Here is a 23,417-nt window from a genome sequence, read left to right on the forward strand (position 1 = left end):
ACCTCCCTGCCAGTGAGGCCTGGCAGGAATGACTGAATAAGTAACCACTTTGGGTCGTGCTAAAGTAACCCCGGGTTACTGGCTGGAGAGAGCAGCCAGAACTTGCAGTTGCTCCTGGGCTGGCTGACAACTGAAGCCTGTTGTTGCTAGCCCTTCCCCTGACCTTCAGCTTGGCTTTTGGCTACTGACTTTGTTTTGGTCCCTGAATCCAGATCTTCATCCTAAACACTCACTTGGACCATGCGCGTCCTATTGCTTAAACAAAGGTCATGTGATAGGTTTTTCAAGTGTGGAGAGTAAATCTTAAGAGTCTCATGTCTTCACAGAGTGCTTCAGAATATGCCACCCCTCGTGGATTTAATTCATGTGCTCCCTGGCATCTGGGTTAGCTGAGTGTGGATGTGAACAGCTACAGCAGAAAGCCATCCTCTCATTACTGCATCCAGATGTGCACACCTCTCGTATGAGGTGCTAGGACTCATAAGGACATATCCTGTGACTCACAGCGCTGTATGAAACGGCACCACTCTGAATTGTTTTCATTATGTGTTAGGAGAGACCCTGTTCCTTTCCAGATGCCTATGCTGAAGTGCTCGCAGCCCACCAACTCAGTAACATTTCCTCCCTATTTGTTATGCTCCATACTTCTGTCTAGGATTTTTATTCTAACAGACGGCAAGACACAGACTCTACAGACCTGTTCTAGCTGTTGACATTAATCCAGCTTTCATTTTGTAGCCCCAGAGCAAATTTCGTGACGTGAGGTGTACAGTGGAGCAACCTGGCATCCGAGGAAGGCAGCTTGGCTTTGTTAAGAAGATCACACACATTACAAGTGGATACAGCAGGTTTTAATAACTACAGCATTTCCTCATGCTGATTGTCAATATTGGAACAGAGTGCCAGGACTGTATCACCATGCTTTCTGGGGTAGCCTTTAAGAAGTCGCATGAGGGACATGCTCCAACCTAGACAAGGACACACAAATCAGAAAAACCCTATCAAGCCACAAATGGGTTGTTATTAAACATCTCACTAGAAATTGGCCTTTAAATGGCCAAAGGTTTGTGGTTTACAACAGTTTAATGCTGACAATTGCAGGGATTGTAATGAAAGGTGAGCTGTTGCTGTGGTATTGGTACTGTTGAAAACATCTAAAATTCCTGAAACCCTCAAACAAATCAAATATCGAGGCTTCCATCTAGTTTGTTGAGCTGGACTTTGTGAGGAAAGAGACAAGAAATCTGTTACTAGCATACACTACTAACATTTTGAGGCTGAGGTGGCACTGGAAGAGCTAAATTTAGCCAAGGAGCAGGACCTTGGTAGGAGAATATCTACCTGTGTTTGTACCTCTTCTGAGATTTGATGACAGAGTACATTGAAGACTGAGGAAATCTGTCTGTTATAAGAGAACACTAGAAGTTCGTTCTCCAACACACTGCCTTGAAATTTTCTGCTGCAAAGGAAATTGCCCTGCACCACTGTGCAGGCAGGGATTGAAATTTGGGCTAATAGGAACAGGATGCTAAGCGAGGTTTCAGGAGCCCTGTTCATGGCAAGCTGCTGTGGGATCTGTGCGCTTTGCAAGTGCTTGAGGCTTAAAATGATCTCAGGTCAGCCAGTAGATTGAAGTTACACACTGGGCTTCCAACCCAGATTTCCTCTGAAAACTCAAGAGGTAAAAAAACCTCATATGGATCAATATACCTATGCTTGTGGATCCTGCTTTTTCATCTGCAAGAATTGCTGGATTTCTATCACTGATGCTTGGATTGTGCTCCCTTTGATACTGTAAACCACTTTTTACATATTTGAAAATGTGGTTTATCTACTTAGATGCTGTCCTGAGTCACATCTGCTAGGGACCAAAAGTGAAATAAAGAAAATGGAGGTCCTGCCCTCAACTAAATCTTTATGTGAAAAATCTCACTTTAGCTCAGGGGATAAGTGATTTGTCAGTACTAGGCAAAAGCTGGACCAGTTAATGGCCTCACAGTAAGAGTAAAGACAGTGGTCTCTGAGTTACTGTGTGGCTGGCTTTTCTCTGTTGTCCTCTCCAGTCTGGTCTTCCTTCTTGCCCTTACAGAGGTCAAAGAATCCCAGTTTGGGGTTTTCTTGACTGAAAGGTGCTTACTTCCCTCTAGTCCCAAAGCTGCTAGTGACTGTTCCAGCTCTTCTTGTCTTTCTGCTCCCAGATGAGTTTCAGTAGCTCCCATTTTTCAGAATGAAAATGGGATTTCTTCTTGGGGAAATGGTAAGCAATTTGTCCAACTCACCATAGTATAGACGGGATCTTAGTGAGCTACCAGACAAAAACACTGGTCAGGCTTACGGACACCAAGAATGTCAGGTGCAACAGATTTGCAGGGACATACTGGGGCAACTCCAAGTGCAAGACAGTGCAGACAGATTATTAGGAACAGTTCTGAGAAAGTCTCGGATGAAGTTCAAATCACTGAAATGACTAATGCGTTTCAGATTTGGCCAAGAAGCGGCATTAAGCCTTCATTTTCAACAGAAGGGCACCTACCATTAAACGTGTTCTCTCTGACACATCACTTTTTACCAACTTCACTCTTGCAGCAATTTAATCACTAGTTACTTTTACTACCAAGGCAAGCTGTTATGTGAGTTTTGTGTGCAGATAGGATGATTCGTTTCGTATGTCCAAAATATGTTTGCTGCAGGCTGGGTTTGCTGCTAAGTAGATAAACCACATCTGAAGCACTAATGCTCTCATAAACTGGCTTGTGCTTTCTGATCATTTCTTTTAAACACAGCTTCTACTCAGCATCAAAAAACATTAGCACTTTTCAGAGAAACCAGATCCCTCAGCTTTGACACATGATTTAGCACTCTGATCATTACACAACACATGGTTTCAAAGTGTCTGTTGCAATTTTAAACATGTGTGATGCTACTTGAACTACACTGTCTTTTTCACAAATTGCCCTGGGGAGTTTATTGAACATATTTTCAATCAGGTTTCCTGGCACTTTAAGTATAGTTTTCTCAAATAGCCGGGAACATTGAAGCACTACATGAAACAAAATAATGCAGTGTGGACTATGCAGGTGCAACTTTCATGGCCTGTACTCAGAGGTGTGGTGAATTCACAAGTGTTTTGAGTTATTCCAGGTTAGTTTTGATCTGTCTTATCCCATCTTGGCATTTGGAGAGAGTCTAAAAACAAGTACAACACAAATGCCACGACTGCTGGAAAGCAACAAGAAGTTGCTTCCTGCCACCTTAATTTCCTCCTTTGTTATCCTGAGCCATTTATGGGAGGCAAACTCCTAGCAGAGGCAAACCAAGCACTTCCGAGGTAGCACTTGCTTACACCAGTATGGAGTTTTTCATGGTCAAAGGAGTGGGTGAGAGAGTTTAGTTTGTAATGGGACGCCCTCTTTGATCCAGCTTACCACAGCCCCACATAAGTGCTAGTGACAGCACTAGGGAGGGATGTGGGAGTGAAAGACTGAGCCCACAGGACAGGATGAGACCACCGCTTTCAGCAAAGATTAGATTTATACCAGATTCAAATGATCCTGGAGGTGCGGCATGAGTAATAGCCATTGCTCACAGCCACTGAAAAATCAAATCAGCCCAGGCTATGCCTATTGTTGAATCAACTCCTTTCTTACAGCTTCAGAAACACAAAGCTGTGCTGCCTGCCAGCAACAGGAGAGAACAAAACGTGGATCAGAAACTCCAGCCTGCAAGAGAATGAGGGAACTGAAGCTCTCTGCTCTCCCCTGAGCATCACTGACTGCGGCACACCGGGAAGAGGAGGCAGGATATTAGGGCTGATGGGAGCAGAGACACTTTGTTGATGGGCAAACGCTGGCAAGGATTTCTCCTTGACAGCAGGTTTCTGTGCTGGCTATCTTGACTGTTCATCCTTCTCAGTGACAGTTTTGTTGGTCCACAACACTGTGCAACAGCTCCCATGCTGCAGCTGAGGCGACAGCCTCGCATCCCTGCTTCAGCCAGGAGGCTGAGTGGGTACAAGGGATCCCGGCACTGCCTCGTGGCACACACCTACCCCGTGGCAATGGCCTGGCTGGGGCTATCTGAAAGCCAGCTGGGTTCTTCACAGCTGGGAATTGGGCTTTTCCAGCAAAAGCTGTGTTCTATGAAGCCCCTTGATTGTGTCAGCTTGGCCAGACAAAGGAAACGATGGAGCTTCTGCAAAAAACCCTTTTCCTGAGAGTACATTCAGTTCCCACCAAGTTCAGTACCAAAGTCTGCACTAAATAAGAGGCAGAATTTAGTCCTACCTATGCTAATATGGGCAGGTATTATTTCCACGGCTATTCCAAAGTAAATGGGGTACATGCCAAAATATCAACCCCCTTCACCTTGTGATTGCTCCCTGGCGTGCCCCTATTTCAGGAGGAGTAGGTTAATAAGGAAAGAGCCCGCTGCGTTACCTTAACCGTCTGAAAGGGGGATATGGTGCCCTGGGGGCTAGCTCCAGTCATCCAAGTTTTCCTGCAGACACTGATACTGATTGGCCATGAAACCAAAAGACATACCGGTTCTGAAATGTAGCTTAGTGAGATGAGCAAATAGTCATGGGCTGCTTCAAACCCACTGTTCCACATCTATAGACTGATGAAGAAAAACCTCTCCCCCTGAAGAACAAAAGCAAATCTCACCTTGTGGATGAAAGGATGTAATGGTATCATTGTCAGTGGTATTTTACTAGACTAAGATTTCTGTGTTGTGAAGACTCGGCTGGAAGACACATTTGTTTTTTTGGAGACGACAAAGATCTGGTTTAAAATCACACAATAATCAAAAGTTGCAGAAAGCTGCCCAATTAATGAAATTCAAAATTCTCAAATATAGAAAAGAGAGTTATTAGTTTGCACACACAAGTATAATATGAAGGTCTAATCTCAACTGATTTTACCTTTTCTTAGGCAAGACATGTAGACCAGGGATCTGCCACTGTGAAACTTTAAGAAAAATTGTATTTTGAGTCATGATAGTAAAGGTTACTGATCAAGATAAGCTCTGGCACTTTTGAAAAATGGTTGCCTGACCCTTGGAAACACTTCTTGTGACTTTAAAACTTGTTATTCCACTCACACTATTTTATTCTCTTCTGCTATTTGTCAATAAGGCACATATCACTGTTAGCAGTACGCATACAAGTTGACCTGGCATTTTCTTTCTCAGGTGGAAGAGTTGTTTCATTGTAGGCAGTCATGGTGATATAAGATGATATGGGGTTCATAAGATAGCAATCAAATCAATGAAATCATCATCTGGTTAAAGCAGAAAGCAAAACATATGTGAAATAAATTTTAAGGCAGCAGAAAGAAAATCCAGTTCTGTCATCACCCCAGTACTCTATCACCTGTACAGAAACAGTGCATGTGTGCTGGGTGTTCTTGCCACCCACCTCCTAAAATCACGTGCATGCTGACCAGTCCTGTCGTGCTATCATAAAGCAGAATTTATGCATGCTACAGCAACTGTGGCAAGAGTGCAAACCATCTCATCCCACATGCTTTCAGAGAATGTGCAGAGAAAACAATCAAAGGCTTTGGAAGGTTTTGGATCGTATTTCTGAGCAAGCAAGAAGCCTTCGTTCATGAGGGAAGTGTTCTTTCATATAAATAGCTTTATATCTCTGGAGTCTTCTTCCCACCTTCACAACCACTTCTCTGCTGTTGAGGACTGTTACTGTTCTATGGGGAATCCAAATCTGGGCAGTGGGTTTTAATTACGAAAGAATTACCACATAATACAGAAGCAGCTATTTCTGTTAAGCTTTGGTGTCAGGTTTTTTACACAAGTGGTGTCGTAGGATGATTATGAGGCTAATGTAAAAGCCCTGACTGAGTGAGGTGGAGGGCCAGCAGAGCGCACAGCACTGAGACCCTGACCACGGTGTCTGCCAGAACCGGAGCCAGCTCCTGCACAGACATTTAACACCTCCACTCCCTTCCAAGCTCCTGCTGTGCCTGGCCATGGGTCCACAATGATAACACCAGATCTGAGCCCTCCCAGCTGATCCACGTGCAAACATTTCATCTGGATAAAATGTGGAGATGCAACCCTTCTTCCAACATGTTAACTGGAGCCCATTATTTAAAATTCGTTAGTTTTATGCTTTCAAGGTAGCAACCACAGGATGGAGAATGCCTGAGCCACATAAACCTAACTGATGGAAATATAAACCAGTACAATTGACTCAACAAATTGGTACTAGCAAAATGAGTTTATTCACTAGCAAAGTTGTTCAGTACTTTGCATCATGTTTTTGTGGTAGCTCTCGATCTGGTAGGAAGAGCCCTTAAGATGAGGCTGTTATCTTGGTGAACCCCAGCCTCAAACAAAGTACTGCAGTGCCCAAGCCATAATAAACCCTCTGGACTCCAGTATGCCAGGAGTGCAGAGCAGAGACCTTCATTTTGCCCCTGCATGGAATCAGAATAAGATTGTCAGGGTTTATTACCTGGATCAACATTGGAAAATGGCTGAGTGGCCTTGGAAGTAGCACAGCTGGCTGACTTATTGTGAAGCCTGACTTAATAAATCCTGCTAAATTGGAATTTGTGATGCATGGGTCTGCTCTGGGGTTTCTGCACCCGTGGCATGGCTAATTAATAGTCTAGATAAACCATCCATAGATAAAGACCGACGAGGTCAGAAGTACGCATTTCAAATATCTGCTATCTCGACCTTCCTATTCATCAGTTTCTTGATTATTTCCTCCCTCTTCCCCAGTCTCCTGCATTACTAGTGCAGGCATGCAGTGCAATGCCTTTGGCATACTGGAGAAAGAGGTTGAGTTGGGAAAAGACAGCCGGGCAGCACATGCTTCCTCTCCAGCCACATGTCTTCCCTGAGAAAAAGAAAGGATTACTTTGGTACATGCTGTGTTGGCCCTGTGTACATTCTTCTGGAAGGCGAGATCAAACCTACAGGCCAGATTCTGCCTGCAAGCCTCTAGCTGAGCATCCCTGCTCTACATGTTAGAGCAGTGCTGAAAAGCAAAAGCTTACTAAATAAAGATTTGGGTTTTGTCTAATGAAAGGGAACACAAGTAGAGAAAGGAAACAAATCCCTCTGCATCCTATAGCAAAGATTGTTTAAAGTCCCCCATTGATTTTCCACTGGCAATAATGGGGGCTGTTTCCTCTACAGTTCTGCCCTGGGAATGGCAACTTCTAGCTGGACCTTACATCTTTACATTACCTCACAGCACACTCACATTGCTACATAGCACCGTGCAGCACCATGCAGAGATGAGCAACGATGCCAGAAACAAGATAACCAGCGCAGTGCAGCACTGCAGTGAGCAGCTTCTCCGAGTGCGGCTCATTTGCTTGGGTCCTGTGCCATACCGATGTGGTGACGCTGTTTCTGTTCCTGGAGCAACCTCATCCAGTGCCAGCCCAGACATCTGGCACCGAATCTCATCACACAGGCTTGTGTTAACTGTGAAATTTATGAATGGTAATTACCAATCCACATTTCTAATTCACATTACTACCCATGTATCCACTAAAAACTAGGGAGGCTTAACCATAGACCTCCATGGAAGGGCTGTAGTTGGACTTATGTCTCTGAACCTGGAGTCTGATGCACACAGTGAGGGTTCACGTCTGTTAATGTCTCTCGTATTTCTTCTTTGCCCCTTCTTCCTTCTCCCAGCATATGCTGGCCAGATCTTCTCTTGTAGGCAGAAAATCACCTGCGAGAGACACCCATGTCATTTGTTCATGGAGTTTGCAAGGCTGACTGTTTGGTTTGCTTCTAGCCACAACAGCACCAGCAGCCAATATGGTCACCAAAAACCTGTAGCAGCCTGGTCTATCTTAACAGCTCCTATTTCTTATCTCTGGGGTTTTAATAGCACATATTCATTTTACCAAGGCAGGTTCTTTTCTCGACAACACCCACTGAAAATGTGTCTGTGCCCAGTAGGATTCTCAGCGTTGTTATGCCACAAAACTTGTCCCTGGGGGGGTCTGGTGGCAGTAAAGGCTTGAAAGTTGAAGGAATATACTTACAACATCCCCTGTGTGAGAGCCTCACTGGTTTACTGCCTCTCTGAGGAACCCAGTGACTGCACAAGCCCAGATGAAGCAGCAGTCTTGAGGTGGACTCTATCACCGAAGCTTTCTTTCCCCTGTTGACAGTAACACGACTCACGTGTCCTTGAGCCTGAGGGCAAACAAGCTGTGAAAACCTCTGAGAAATTCGGAAGCCGTGGCAATGTTTTGCAGCATTGAATGCCAGCGCAGCAAACTCATCTCTGCAAAATGTTCCAACTTTGCAATATTTCAGCTACACACTACTAGAAAGCATCTAATATTAAGCCATACATCACCAGGAGCACAAGTTTCTCATTCCTTTGCTGCAAAGGCAAAAGTAGGTAACTTGCATGTGATTTATAGGGAAACCCCTAACGAGATGAGTGCAACACATACCCCATGCCAGCGGCAGTAAATCCAAGCCCTTTGTGCTCTCAAGGGAATGTTTCATGCAGTAGCCTGAAAAATATGTGCAATGCCTTTGAAAATCCTGCAGTTGAGGGTTGGTAGAAAATTTCTCACCACTGTCCTATATGGCTACCAGCCTGTGCTGAGAGACTATTACAACAGCAGCAACTGAAAAAAATTACCTGGTATCAGGCCTTATACCAGACTTGCCAAATCACTTTTGCATATAGTCAGGTTAAAAAGTTTATCTATGTTTATAAAGTCTGTCTTACCAGGAAAAAAAAAAAAAGAGAGAGATTATTATATCTAGCCTTGAAAAGGACGCTTTAATTGCAGGACTGAAATGTTTAAAAGTGTTACTCCAGGACTTTGGAAAAGTCATGTTCAAATTACTAAGAGGAGAGCAAAACAAGCTGAGGTTGGTAAAGGACTAGCCTGAAACCAGTATCAGTAAAATGAGTTTTTCTCCAGCAGGGTCCTGAGAATGTGGGACCGATGAGCAGGCAAAGTGGCTGGAGCAGGCAGCAAAATGTACTGAGGAAGAGGAGGAATTCAACTGGTTGTCATCAATTGTAAGTTGTTTTCCATTTTTATTTATGGAAATGGGTTAAAGATCTTTTCTTTTTAAACTCTGCTTAGCCTTGAGTAAGGAAAGGAGCTCATCCCTTGCCATCTAAATAATGCCCACAAAGAAACACGGGAGGTGAATGACTTGCCCAAAGTCAAGCTGTGGGATAGCAGAAGAGCTCAGGGGAAAGCAGATCCCCATGGCGCAGCGCTGAGCATCCTGACGCAGGACGTGTCTCCACCACCTCCGGCAGCTGGGCTGCAGCGGGGCAGGTCATCCTCGGGACCGAGAGGCAGCAGGGCAGCTGCCTCCCACCCTTCCCAAAGGAAAGGTCTGGCCTTGCGGGGTTCAGAGGCTGCTGCCTCCGCTTCTGCTCCTGCAGCGAGGGTTTATTTCTCCCTCTGCTCAGAACAGACTCCTCCAGATACAGTCTCCTGGGAAGATAAAGTAGACGCCAATCTTTAAAGTAATGGCATTTGCCCCCGCCCGGAGCAATATAACTATCACTGCTGAGGGGAAGGGAAAATTAAACCACTCTTAGAAGTCTGGGAGATGGCAGGCGTTAGCCTCTTTAATAAGAGTAATAAAAATAATGTCTTCTATTAATATTAGGTATCTGATTTCCAGGGATTTTGAACAAGAAAAGTGCAATACCTGCCATTTTAAATTACTCTGTCATGTTTTCATTCCTTCCTTTCCCCCTGAGATTTCAAAAATCTTGACGAAATGTGTGTGCACTCTTCAAATATTTCCTGAGGCCAGTGGGGTCCATATGTTCTTAGGAACAAGTTTTTCACTCTGTGGGTCATTCCTGATGACATTTAGATTTTCTGATTAGTATATATTGGCAGCACAGAGCTAGAAGATGATGGGGATTTCCCCTTGCAAATATAATGCAATATTTTATATAGTTTAAGGGCAGCGCAAAAGTGATATAGCATTTTACAAAGATTAAGCAGAACACTTCAGTGTTTGCATTTTGATTACAGCCATGGCTCCTAAATTAGAGTGTCATTGTCAAGGTAAGAATGATATTTTATTTAAACTGCTGCTGAACATATGGTGTTATTTATGCCTTAGACATCCACAGCAGAAAGAATTTTCTAAGTCTAATTTATGCTGTTTGCGAGTAGCCAGCAAAAAGATGAGACCTAGCTGTTTTTATTAGCTAACAGAGTGCTGTTTTAGATTAAAATAGTTAAGGGATGTATTTTTTTGCAAGAAAAAAAATTCTACACTGATTTGTACAGAAACCATGACTAATGTAAGCGTAGATCTATATCCTTCCTCTACTGTCAGATCTTGCCCATGACACCATCTCTGGTTGTCCTCAGCTACCCATTGTACATCATATCCCGTGACCCTCCCCTCTATCAGTAGTTTTTGATGAAAGTATTATTTGAACAGGTTGGGGCAGGTTATGTGTTTCAGGGGACGGACATGTCTGTATTCATCCATGCACATGCTGAGAATCATTTGCTCTTTTGCTTATATGGAACATGAAACTGCGCTGAAGTTGAATTTCAGGTCAACTTTACTTCGAAGTAGTGGCAAATGGTGTAGGAAGTTTTGTGAGTTAGTGCATTCTGGGGAATTTTAATTTTTTTTTAGAAAAAGAGGAAATGAGAGAGTACTTCAGAAAAAAAGCTTGTTTTTTATAAACAATTTAAATATATTTCAGTTCTGAGTCCTCTCTCCCTTCCTCATCTTCCCAGTACTGAGGGAAGACTTGAGCCCATATATTTCACCTTAATGCACTTCTTAACTCAGCTTTGTAGTTGGCCTTTAGAGCTACTACAAAAGTTCACTTCATTCAATATTTGATCCACCTAATCACTTCCACCAGAAAATAGATCTATTTTCTTTAAATGTTAGCACTTGCTCGTATTAGAGAGCTAGATAGAGATCTGCAATATAACAGTCTATGCTAAAAATAAACTTGATGCAGAGTTGTGATATTAATCATTAAAAGGGAGCTGCTAAGGGTGTGAATAGGTGGGAATGGACATAAGAATTTTACTTTTGAGCCAGAACTTCTAAGGATTATCTGATTTACATGTTTTTGTACTTTAGTTATATAGAAAACTTATATATTTTATATGCATATATTGAAATAAAAGTTTTAATTTAGGTTGTCCACCGTACCATTCATTTGCATTACACAGTGGCCACCCCCTGTAGCAGGTACAGGCACAAATGTGTAAAATGCCCTGCCGGCACAGCGCGGTGGGCTGGGGAAGAGGGACGGGCAGGAGAGGCAGCGAGACGGAGCTCCCTGAGCTGGCCCTGCTGTGAAAGGTGTCCATGAAACCTCACCTCCTGTGGGGCACATAACAGGTCAAGGGCTGGATTTGGTGCTGCCCTTGCGCTCCCAGACCCCCAGATGCAGCCCTAACTTCTAGAGCAAGGGCTTCTAGCCCTTCTCCACTTGCAGGCTCACTGGCAGCCGTCCCCCTGCCCATGCACGGCCCCACCGCAGGTGTAGGGAAGCACCAGGCTTGCAGCAGGGCACTGCTGCCTCCATCCTTGGCCAACACGGAGAAAGGTTAGTGGGCACCAACCAAAATGACCAGCAGGACAAGGTAGCTCAAGGTTTCTAAAGTATGTTTTGACAAGAGAGCCTGTTCATAAAAACAGGCATAGTGTTTCTGCCTGTTGTTTAAAAGAAAAGGCACTTATTTCAGTTCATCTTTGCAAAGTGCTTAAGTTCTGTGTTCAAAGACATTAAGCACATGTTTATATCCAATTCACCACCGTTATTAAGAATTTTCAACAGGATACGAGCAAAGTCAATAAATCTGGAAAACAGCCATTTGACAAGTCCTATGGCTTGCAGTAAGGACATCCAGTAATAACACAAAAAGGGGCTGTGACGCTTTCAAAGGCAGCATACGGTAACAGCAGACTGCATCAGCAGGTAGTGTCATTACTTCAACACCCACGTGGGCCCGCACACTCTCTCTCACAGCATCCAGAGATAAGGACTTTATTTCTCAAATTACACTGTTGAATGAAGTGACTTTGGGCTAAATTCCATCCATTTCTTAGCAGGCTCGCAGCTCCATCAGAGGTGGTTTTGCCTAGGTACCAGAGCCAAGAGGAGAGGGACCGAACATCCCATCAGCTCTGAGAATGAATCCAGACCCCACCTCCCTGCTGCTTTTTTACACTCTTTTTTTTCCCTGTTTGTTCCCCTATCCTCATAATTCTTCGAAGCCTTCTAAAAGGGCCTTTTTATTTCTTTAGAAATCATTTATGCAAAATTCTAATGCACAGGATATGCTTTTTAAGTAATTTATCCTCAGATTCTGTGTGTACAGAGCAAGTGTGAGACCCAAACGTGTGCCTGTGCACGAAGCAGATGTACACCTGCAGACTCGGGCAGGGGCAGTCTCTCAAACTGGTATTTCACACACCATGGTCCATGTGAAATGGCCAAATTTCATCAGAATCTGCAGTTTTATTTATGCCAAGGCCACTAACTTTTAAAATACTTGATTATTTTAAACTCTAGTATGTGATTATATTTTTTTGCTCTCATTTAAACTGAAGAAAACCCCAAATAACTTCACCGAATGAGAGGTTGATGTAAATCTGGAATAGGTCAGATCTGGCTCTGACAAACCTCCTTGGTTCTAGAGGTGAATAATTGTTTAATTCTGTCATGAGATGACGGTTCCTCTATTTGTTTCCCTTGCTTTGATGAGGGGGGATGAATCCGGGGCTTTGTTCTGACAGCGAAGGCCTGATAGTGCCAAAGCCGTTCGCACACAGCCCCTGACTTCCAGCCTACAAAAGCTGAGCTATTCCCATCCTATCTCCCCGGCAGATTCTGCCAATCATGACAAATTGTGTGAAATTTGTGGTGAATTTGTGATGTGGAGAAAAGTCCACTAGGGACTAATTTGACACCATCAGATGCAATTTTCCTTTATTACCCTAAGGCAAGATTTAAACTAGTTTCCAGGGGTGAGAGGTTACTCCATTAACCCACGGCGCTCGCCCCAGCAGGCTGCCACCTAGACAGTCTGGAGCATCGTTAAGCGGATGTATTTCTCCTGTTTCCTCAGTCTTTTCTGGGGTTTTCACTTCAGGGTGGCACTTTTATTCTTAGTCTTCAGATGGACACCTCTTTTCATAGTCGGACCGATCTCTACCAAAGCCTTTCTGCAGCCTGTTTTCGCAGGAGAAAACTAAGATTTAGGCTCAGTCGTTCCAACAGATCCGGTTAACCCTGTGTTGTCTGGAGAGGGGAGTGAGGAGGGCAGGGACCCGGTGAAGCTCGAGAATATAGGGAGGCAGAGATGGGCGGGCGTGTACAGAGACATGGAGCACAGAGTCCGCTCAGGTCCTGCAGGGCGTTGCCAGCCGTCCCAAACCGGAGCCGCCTCTGCACACACCTACCCCATCAGTCCGTGGGCACCCGGCAGGAGACCAGAGCTTTTGCACCGGGCCAGGCTCCGCTGAGCACCTGCCTTCGTGTGACCTTGTTCCTGAGGCACTACATCCCCTGGCGCCCTGGGTCAGCGCGAGGCCCGACAAGCAGGCTGCCCGCAGCACCAGCCCAGGCCTAGCAGGGCTTCCTAGCTTGGGGTTCACCCTCAGCCAAGGGAGCTACTTTGCTTCTGGATCCCAGCAGGCGCTGGAAGTGGTACAGCCGTATTCTCTTGAAATCACCCCTGAGTTATAGATCTTTAGCTTGGTGTTTGCTCATGTGTCTGTTTATCCATGGCACAGTTACCCTGCTGTCCGCATAAACTGCACACCAATAACAAATAACTGTGCAGATGTTAATGCTGGCCAACACCAGGTGAGATGGCAGAATCATGTCTGATACCCATCTTATACTCATTCAGGACCCAGTTCCACCGAAGTCCACCATAAAAAGTCGATACCACGAGTAAGAATGGCATTTGTAAAAAAGCTCAGATTGCACGTTGGGTTTTTTTTCCTTCTGTTTCTTCAGGTTTTTTCCTTCTTCCTTCAACTTCAAAAAAGTTGAATTTAGTTTAGTTCTGTGTCCTTGTGCTTCTCTCTTTCACACAGGCACTGACTTATGTGAGAGTTTGCAAAGGACAGGAGAGCTCCTCAGTGTTTTCAGTGATGAGTCAGAGAAGCAAGGACAGAAAATGAGAACTTTCCTCTTTAAGCCTGGGCATGAGACAGGCTCTTCTTACGATGTCGTGTGTACGTGGTTTAGCTGAACTAGGGCCTTCTGGTGCAGCAGAGGCATAACCACTCTGAATCTGCAAATATTGCAGTGTTTGTCTTCAGCAATAATTTGGAAAAGGCACTGCAGAGGCAGAAGCAAGAATCCCCAGGAGGGCAGATGCAACATTCTCCATGGTTTTAATAGCTGGCATAAATCCTGAATGGTGAGGTAGTTCTGCCTCTTTTAAAACACCTTTTTAATTGTCAAGAAGAGCTGTTATGTGAATTAAAATGAGCTAGTTTTAAGAAATGAAATGAAAATATTTATATAGGGGCTTGGACAGGTTTGACTTCACCTCTTTAACTAAATTAGGTGAAGGCAAAATGTTGGGGACTGATGATTATTGCAAAATAATCCGGATGAAGACTGGTTATAAATTTAAAGTTAATTAGTTATCCCTAAATGGTTTTATATTTACACTGATATTCTTGTCCTGAGGCAGACAACTGGAAAGACTCTGCAGGCTGGATCACCTGAGAGTAGAAATCTGGGCCACGGTACTTCTGATGACAGCATTGCATTTCTATCATTAACTAGCACCTCACGGGTCTAATGCTACTCACTGTCCTTCGAGAACTGCCCAACATCCCCGATTTTTGTGACATGCCCCCTGCCTTTTTCCCCCTCCAAGGCCCTGTGGGAGGCAGGCCCCATTGCCATGTAAGAGTGTTTGCAACACACTTCTCCAGGAGGTAGAACACAGGCTTGGAGGCATCTGCTTTCAAGATCAACAATTGCTTTGGGAGGGAAAAAAAAAAAACCAAACCAAACAGGAAAAGCTATTTAAACTGAATTACTGGCACTACTATTTTCACCTCTCCACAACCTAGCCATGACTTACAGAGCATCCTGAGTTAAGAGTTCATAATTCCAGCTGAACTTAATGGGAGTATTTACACAAGAATTATGTTGCAATAGCTAATAGGCTTGGTTGTAGGCAAGTCTGTTTTGCTGTGTCTGTATTGATTTTGGTCCAAAGAACGTTCCTACTGCTGTAGTTCCACCAATAGGTAGGAATAATTGTAACACTGCTGTGACTGATCGCTGCTAATTCAACAACCATATTGTCTAATTGTGGCCCAGGGCAGACTGAAACATTTGCAATCCGTGCTGGTGGCTGCAGCTGGCTTGTCCACACCCGATCTCCCATCACCAGTACCACAACAGAAGTTCTGCTGGTGGGCAACTTGTAAGGAAAATGTGATTTTCATCAGGTCCTCTCTGTCTCCGCTTTCTTCATGGACACGATAGCAGTAATGATATTTTTCAAGGTCACTATGAAGACTAATGAGTAAATGCTTATAAAGTGCTTTGAAGATGAAAAGTGTGAAATATTCTATTTGGTTATAAAAGCATAGATGAGGCAAAGGCAGCAGCCAACCATCTGATTTAAATAAAATGTCCTTTTGTAACGTTCTAGTGATGTTGGGTTTTGAATGTGACAGAGGGCAGTCAATCTCTGTACATAAACAATGACACCAGGAGATGCACTTCCTCTTCATGAACTTTGGAAAACCTGATCCGCTTCATTTAATAACGAAAAGAAAAACAAGGAAAGGAGAGAAAGAAAGAGAGAGACAGAGAACGAAAATATGTTCTTTAAGCCAATGTGAGGTGTAGGGAAATGTTTCATATTAACCCCGGCTTCCTCTTCATCCAGCTGATTTCTTTGAAAAACACAGCCATAGTTCATCCGCTGGTCCTATGGCCCATGTTGTTCCTCAGGGAGGCTCAATATTATGGTTAGAAAGAGCTGAAGGAAAAATATTGCTGAGGAATTCAACCAGATTTTTCAATCTAGCACCTTTGTAAGAAAAGGGGATGCATTGAAGCTAAAGATTCTAACGGAAATCATGTTTTTTTATTGACACTATCAGGAAAGTTTGAACAATTTCCAGCCAGGATGAGACAGAAACCACTGGATTGCACTGGGTTGGGTTCAGTTGGATTGGGTTGGGTTGGGTAGGGTAGGGTAGGGTAGAGTAGGGTAGGGTAGGGTAGGGTAGGGTAGGGTAGGGTAGGGTAGGGTAGATTAGGACGCCTTCTGAGGATATGGAGAGCTGGAAATCAAACCCCTGTCCCTCCTGGCTCCGAACAGGAAAACAAAGGTGGCTCTCCCCTGCCGCAACCAGTGATTTCTGATCAATTACTTCCTTTTTCCCAAATCATCTAGGACTTTTCTAGCAGAGAGACTGTCACAGAGGAAGGGAGATCCTCCAGCCTGCAGTGACAGGGATGCTCACCTGCTGTGCAGAGACCTGGTCACCCATCCCTGGTGCTGGTCAGACAGGCAGTGAGAGCAACCTGAGCAATGTGCTGCTCTGGAGCTGCTCAAAAGCTGGGAAGACTATTGACGGTAAGCTGCAGATGATGAGCTGGAAAAGCTGGAAAAGTTACATGTTACATGTCAACATGTAACATGATGAACACTGTTAGGTAAGATGTCCCATTCAATTTCTTGCTGCGGGGTCCATAGCAAATGTAATGGCAAAGAGGGACATGAGCACCGTGGTTTTCCCACGGAACAGACAAGCACCCTTGTCACCCTAGGAGGCACAGGCGTAAGAGGGGAAGAGAGCAGTGCTTTCCAAAGGTTTCTTCAAAATGCCTGTGTGAAACAGAGACAACAAGAATAGTTTTGGAAATCAGAAATATCAATGAGCTAGGGTTTAATTTCCCATACTCTACCAGTTGCCTGACCTTCCCTCTACAGTGCAAAAGGGAAGTTATTTCATCTAACTTCAGGCATTTACATATTTTAGGACACAATTCAACTCAGCTTTTAGACATCTATCACAAGACAAATAAATCAGTATAAAATACCTGTGTCTTTCCACTGACTACGAAAGCAGTCTAGATGACAAGTTCATACGCAGATGTGTGGTCAGATCAATTCTAACCCCATGACCATTCCCCCCACATCCTTCCCATTTCCCCGATGAAAAAAATATGGATTCCCTCACAGGTCAAGGCTCAGCACAAGCAGAGCTCTGCTTGCAGAGTCACACCGGGTTGTGTTCACTGATGAGTGAAACCAGGTTGAAATTCAACTGCTAGCTCTGGCCTCCCACTCATTATCTCTGCTGGGTGTTTAGATCTCAGGGAATTTGTGGAGTTTCTGGGTTTCCAGATACCAGATAGTCTTTTCTGTGAGGCAGTGGGTGTAATTCCTTCAATGATTGTGGAGGAATCTCTAGAAGGGAACCTCATGAGCATTGCTTTCTCTCTCCTTTAAGGGAAGAAATTTAATTCAGGGTTTTCTGACAAATGCTTGTTTTCTGCTGTTGTCAGAAAGCCAGGAGACATTTAGCAGCTGTAACAGTGGAAGCTAAATAAAAGCAGAAAGTTTCCAGTCTACTGCTACACTGGATACGTACGCAAAGTGAGGTTAAAGAGAGGTAGCTCTGCTCCAGGAGAGACTGTCACCCAGAATAATTTTTGAAGTGGCACAGCTCTCCCTCTCCTCTCACCTCGATATAGGTTTGATTCTTGAAAACACAGTCCAGTGACCACTGCAAAGACAGGATAGTTGCATACCCAAACCACAAATCAATGTTAAAAGTGGACTTACTTTTTAAAATAGAATATGTCCACAGCCTTCATCCAAGATACTAGTGTGTAACGGATGGGATGATATATCCAATTCAGTTACGTTTCTAATATGAAGTTATCATGTAATAGACTTAGTGTGTCACCAGATACTGAAGTCATACAAAGCACTATAGAAAATGATCTTCAATACAAGCAATACCTCCATTTCTTTGGGATGTGAAACTCTTTCACTTTCTTTTCTGCTTTTGTTTCCTAGGGCTCTGCTTCCTTCAAAGCTAAAACTGGTATTTGCTGGTTTGAAGGGCTATTTATTGCTGTGACAGTGACACAACACTCCAAGTAATGCCTCTTAAGTACTATTAGCACATAGCTGATCTGAAAATGTACAAACACATTCAAACAAAAATGCTGTATTAATAGACAGGCCTAAAATAAACAAACAGGAAACAAACAGAACTTTTTAAAAGAAGGAACTGCAGTTGAAATACTTTAAAGATAAATAAACTTTTAGATTTGACTCCCTCTAGAGTATTTTTAAGGAAAAGCTTGATACAGGAGATTCCTTTTTTTTTTGTTGCAGAAACTCCTGCACAGCAGTCCCACCGAAATGTACTTCTCTCCAAATGCAATAATCCCTTTGTGCCCAGCAGCCTCTCTTCAGCGGAGCTCTCTGGCTGGTGCTGGTCACAGCCAAGCCCCGGCAGGGCTCAGACCGGAGCGCCTCAGTGCCTCACTGAGACCAGAAAACAAAGGAAGATCTTCTTTTTTAATAAGAGGTGAAAGAGCCATAATAGTCCATGCCTATGTTTTCCAGAAAGGGGACCAAATCCCGCCTGTCTTCATCAATTAAAGGCAGTAGGAGGGCTTTCATTTGGTCTGCAGTGACAAGTCAGAACATAGTGGATCCACGTCTGTAGGGACCTGTTGTAGTACAGTTCTGTACTGTAGTACAGTTCTCTTTGACCCTTGGGGAGTCAAACAAACTCAACACAGTGTTAACATCTGCAGATCCCAAATGTCTATTTTTTCTAGAAGGAGGATCAGTTACCTCTTTCAAAACGAGCAGTGCCAATGTAGTTACTGAGGTCTTCACAACCCTTTCAGTTAAACGTCCTCAGTCCCGTTGTGCACAGCACAAGAAACACCAACGTTCAGCCATGCTCTGTATCCACTAATGCTCCCACTACCGCTCACTTTGGGGGAGCTGCAAAGGATTACAAGTAGTAGTGAGGTATTGAACAGAAGAAAAGGTAGCACAGAAAAAGCAACTGAATTTTCAAGAAATAACCCAGTGGAAAATAAGACACGGAGTCTTCCAAAGCATTTATATCTATGTTTCTAATGAAAAAAACTCAGAACATCAAACAGATTCCATAAGTTTCATACATAATAACGAAGAGGGAATAAAGGATATGCACAATTTTTTTTCTCTCTTTGCCAGGCAGTAAGATGGAAAGATACCTGGAGGAAAAAAATGTGTAAATATACTGTAGCTGCCCAGATCTGAAAATAGAGAAATTGGATTTCTTACTAACTAGGTGCATCACTTCTCAGCATGTGATGGATTCTCAGTTACTAGTTCTCTAAAGCCACAAAAGAAAGTGGGGGGTGGGGGGGGACAACACCCTAGCATCTTTTTAGCTGCGGAAATGTGTAGGTAAATTCAATCTGACTACAACTCATGTACTGCACTGCAGTCCCTCCAGGAATAAATTTGGATCACTATGCCATAGACTCCAAAGGGTCAACATGACATATTGCATCATATCCCCCTACACGAAAAAGAATTCACTAATAAACATCACTTCCAAAAGTGCTCCTTTATTCCCCTTTCACATTATAGTTTCTTATGAAATATTTCAGTGGATGACTTTGGTGCTTTGCCACATTTCTCTCAATCTATTTATAAACGTTTGGTTGGAAAGAAAGTAAACATTACAGGACAAACACTTTATAAACCTTTACTATTTTCATATAATACTCGAACCGGAATTGGTTTTGCTTAAAAAACAAATAATCCTGGAGTGTTGTGCAGAATGACATAAAATCTCCCATGCTTGTCAAAATGCAAAAAGGAAAAAAAAAAAAAAAACCCAAACCAAAAAGCATAAACCAAATTATTTTTATCTCATCTGAGAACACCATTTTTTTTTTCCTCTTTTATGAGGGAAAAAAAGGCCTGCCAGGTAGATTCCATCCTGCATAGTATGTAGCTGGTAACAGCCTTCAGGGCAATCACTGTTGATTGATTATAAGTAGAATTGACTAACATGCCACAAGAAAAGCGGCACCAACGATGAGCGTGTGATTCCCCCCCCCCCCCCCCCCAACCCAATAATGGATTAAACAAATGTTTCACACTTTAAGGCTCTGGCTGCATTTGGAAAAGCACAACTGGTTTCTCACAGGCAGAAAAGCGCTGGCTAACGTGCATGCTGCTGCTGCGATGGCTGCTAATGCACCCTTCCCACCCCACGCACCCAGTGACTTGCTGCTTGTTTATTTAAATGACACTGTTGTTTGAAATGATGGGGGCTTCTTATCCTCTTGAGTCATGCATTCTCTGTCTGGGATCTTCTGTTTAGGCACTTTTAGCACCTCATTAATTACTAACTGCAACAAAGTCATGCTGTTTTGCAACTCTATTGCCTTTGTTAAGAAATCTCAATCCTGTGTTAGAATGTGAAAGGGGACTGTTATCTACCATATGCCCTGCTTGACTCCGTATTACAAAATTAGCTTTCTAGTTCCTGAAATACATATACATGTGCTCTTTATAGCTATACCCCATGGTTAAACAGCCTGGCTTCTGTTAAATAGCCTGCCAGTAACAATTGCAGAAGCTACTGTTGCAGATAAAAACCACTCTTAACTCCACACGTTATAAATAAATGTTTTATCCAGGCAGATACAATTTCCTAACAGTGATCGTCAAGTCCTGCTACAAAATGCTATTTCAGATGCCTTTTTATGAATCTGTGGGTACTAAAACCCTCTCAGTTAACTATTAAAGATAAGTAACTAACAGATTACGCAGTTGGAGATTTTATTTCACTTTTAGTTGGCAGGTTGGTGGGACAGTATCATGTAAGGAACCGTGAAACTCTTCCCTGCAATGTCCTGAATGTTATTACTGTGTGTAACTCTGCAGGCACATTAAAGCAGGTTGGTACGAGAAGTTTGATCCAAGCAGGGACTTTGATGGCTGTGTGGAAAGCTGTGATCTAAGAATCAACTTCAGCAGCAGCTTAGCCTGGAAGCACGTAATTAAATTCACAGTGTCCTTCCTTGTTTGGGGTGAATGCTCCTCGGAGTGCAGCCCCTGCAGAGACCCAGAGCCAGCCCAGGCAGGACTCCTGGGTGAGCAGCTTGTGAGCCAAAGCTTAGCTTAGCAGAGCTAAATTCACTGAGGAGCTAGACCCAGCCACCAGCGGGACCAGGCCCCTCTCAGCAAGCAGTGTGCAATAGCTTCTTTATAAAACAGGGACAAAAAAAAAGAAATGGTAATGCTAATACCTTTGCTTAGTGGTTAGGATATACGCAGCCAGGAGATACCAGTTTCTGCTCATAAATTTGAGTTTAATGTGAAATGTGCAAGCAATCTTAAAAAAAAGAGGCAGAAATTAAGACTTCCCTTCATGTCGCTTAAAATCTGTTCCTTCTTATGGTCTGACACCAAGAATCTAGTCTCCTTTGCTACATGGTGGCACGGCTGCAGCAAGCAGCCTGTGGAGTGACACCAGCTGAAGAATCCCCTAACCAGGAGCCTAGGGTGTGGGGTGCGATTGCACTCTAAATCACACTCATACTGGAGGTACACATGGAGCATAGTCCACACTCTGGCCAAGTTTTATTGCCATTGGGCTTTTATACTAAAGGGGACTCTGAAAGAAAAGAGAAAACTGACTCAATTCTTTGAAAGAAAGGATCTGAATTCCTCCCCTGATGGAGGAGGCTGGCTGGCTGAGGCATGGCAGATATTCAGCTAGGCAGAAAACCCCAGCTGGGCTGGGTGTTTCCTTATTGCCAGCTCCTGCTGGCTTTCAGTTCAGGATGAATGTTGATTCTCATAGCAGTCTGGAGGAGTGCACCTACTCCCGTAGTTTATTTGGGGAGTTTAGACACATAACTGTTGAGTGTTGGATGTCACTTGCAAAGTCATATGCCTAAAATATAAAAATTGTTACTCCTAGGTTGAAGAGGCCACCATTTATTTCATTAAATCTTGGCTTTCAAGTTGTAGCTGTCTGATGCCTGGTTTGTAGCTTGTTCAGTGTAGTAAATGTTGATACTAGCTTAGCAGAAGTTCCACGTCACTAAATCATTGTTGTTCCACTATCAACCATCAGCCCCATATGACAAAGGACTAAGTCCTGAATTAAAACGCAGGGTGGTTCTTTCCAGTCATGAATAGTGGTCAGAAATATGCTGGAAGGTACACAAAAATGGTAAGGCTCTGACTGAGGAAGGTGTGTCTCTTTGGACAAGTGCAAGGGCTTATTTCAGTTCTGATGATGTCAGTGCAACACATGCATCTGCTTCATGCTCTTCAGGCATAGGGACTGACATCAGCTTGTGCTTGAAAGATCTTCTCAACAGAGACCTCGTCTCTGGTGCACCAGAGTTAAGAGAACATCCTTCTTCACGACCACCATTTTGCAGTCTTTCAGGACCTTCAATTTACACCTTGAAATAAGCAACAAGAGCATTTGAGTACAGAAGTGCTTCTTGATTGCTCAGCATTATCTGCCTAATACGATTATATGTTACTGAAATATCTCATAGAATAAGTATCAGTGACACATACCAATGTTTAGTGAAGGACCACCTCTCATAACATTTTAAATTGCATAATAGTTGTCTTCACCTGATAAAATTCTAATTAAGCACCACAAAGTATGGCCAGTGGAACAACTTTTCCTCCTGTGCCAACCCTGTCGGTTTGTTTAGGAGGGGCAGTGCTGCTGTTTCACTATATTTATTAACATGGGACCGAAGACCCATTATGTGTAGCTCAGCCAGATTCTTGCTGCCCTTCCCTGCTAGCACAGGGCAGGGCACCCCACACTTGCACACTCTGTGCCTCATGTTGTGACAGTGGCTGCCCAGTCCCTCATCAGAGCACAGCTACTACCAGCCCTGTAGTACCTCTTATGCCTTCAGGTCACCCGGGCTGAACTGCTTGAGGACTTCCTGGCAATGGGATGGGGTTGTTGAGGGCAGCTGGAACTGCAGCACATGAACTCCATCCACACTGTGCATCATCGTCCTTCTTCATGCCCGCCTGTTCCTCTGTAGGCACGCTAGCCAACAGGCCCATCACCCACGCTGGGCTGTGAGCACGCACGTTAAGACACAGGCTTCTCCTCTACTCCCTGCCTTTCCAAAGGACCCTACATCTCTAATTTCACCTTCAGTAGTGAGATTGCTTCACTGACCCCTTTGAGACACTCCCTGCCCTTACTGTTTTACATGTCAGGCTTTTCATTCCCACTTCCTCATGGTGAACCAGATCAGGGAACCGAATCTGCTGGAAAGAAACCTTCTTTTTTTGCAGGATTTCATTTTTTCAGCCCAATATTTCCCTAATCCAGTGTACAACTCCTAATCCTTGGAC

The sequence above is a fragment of the Calonectris borealis genome, chromosome 3 (genome assembly GCF_964195595.1).
Source record: "Calonectris borealis chromosome 3, bCalBor7.hap1.2, whole genome shotgun sequence".
Lineage (NCBI taxonomy): Eukaryota > Metazoa > Chordata > Aves > Procellariiformes > Procellariidae > Calonectris > Calonectris borealis.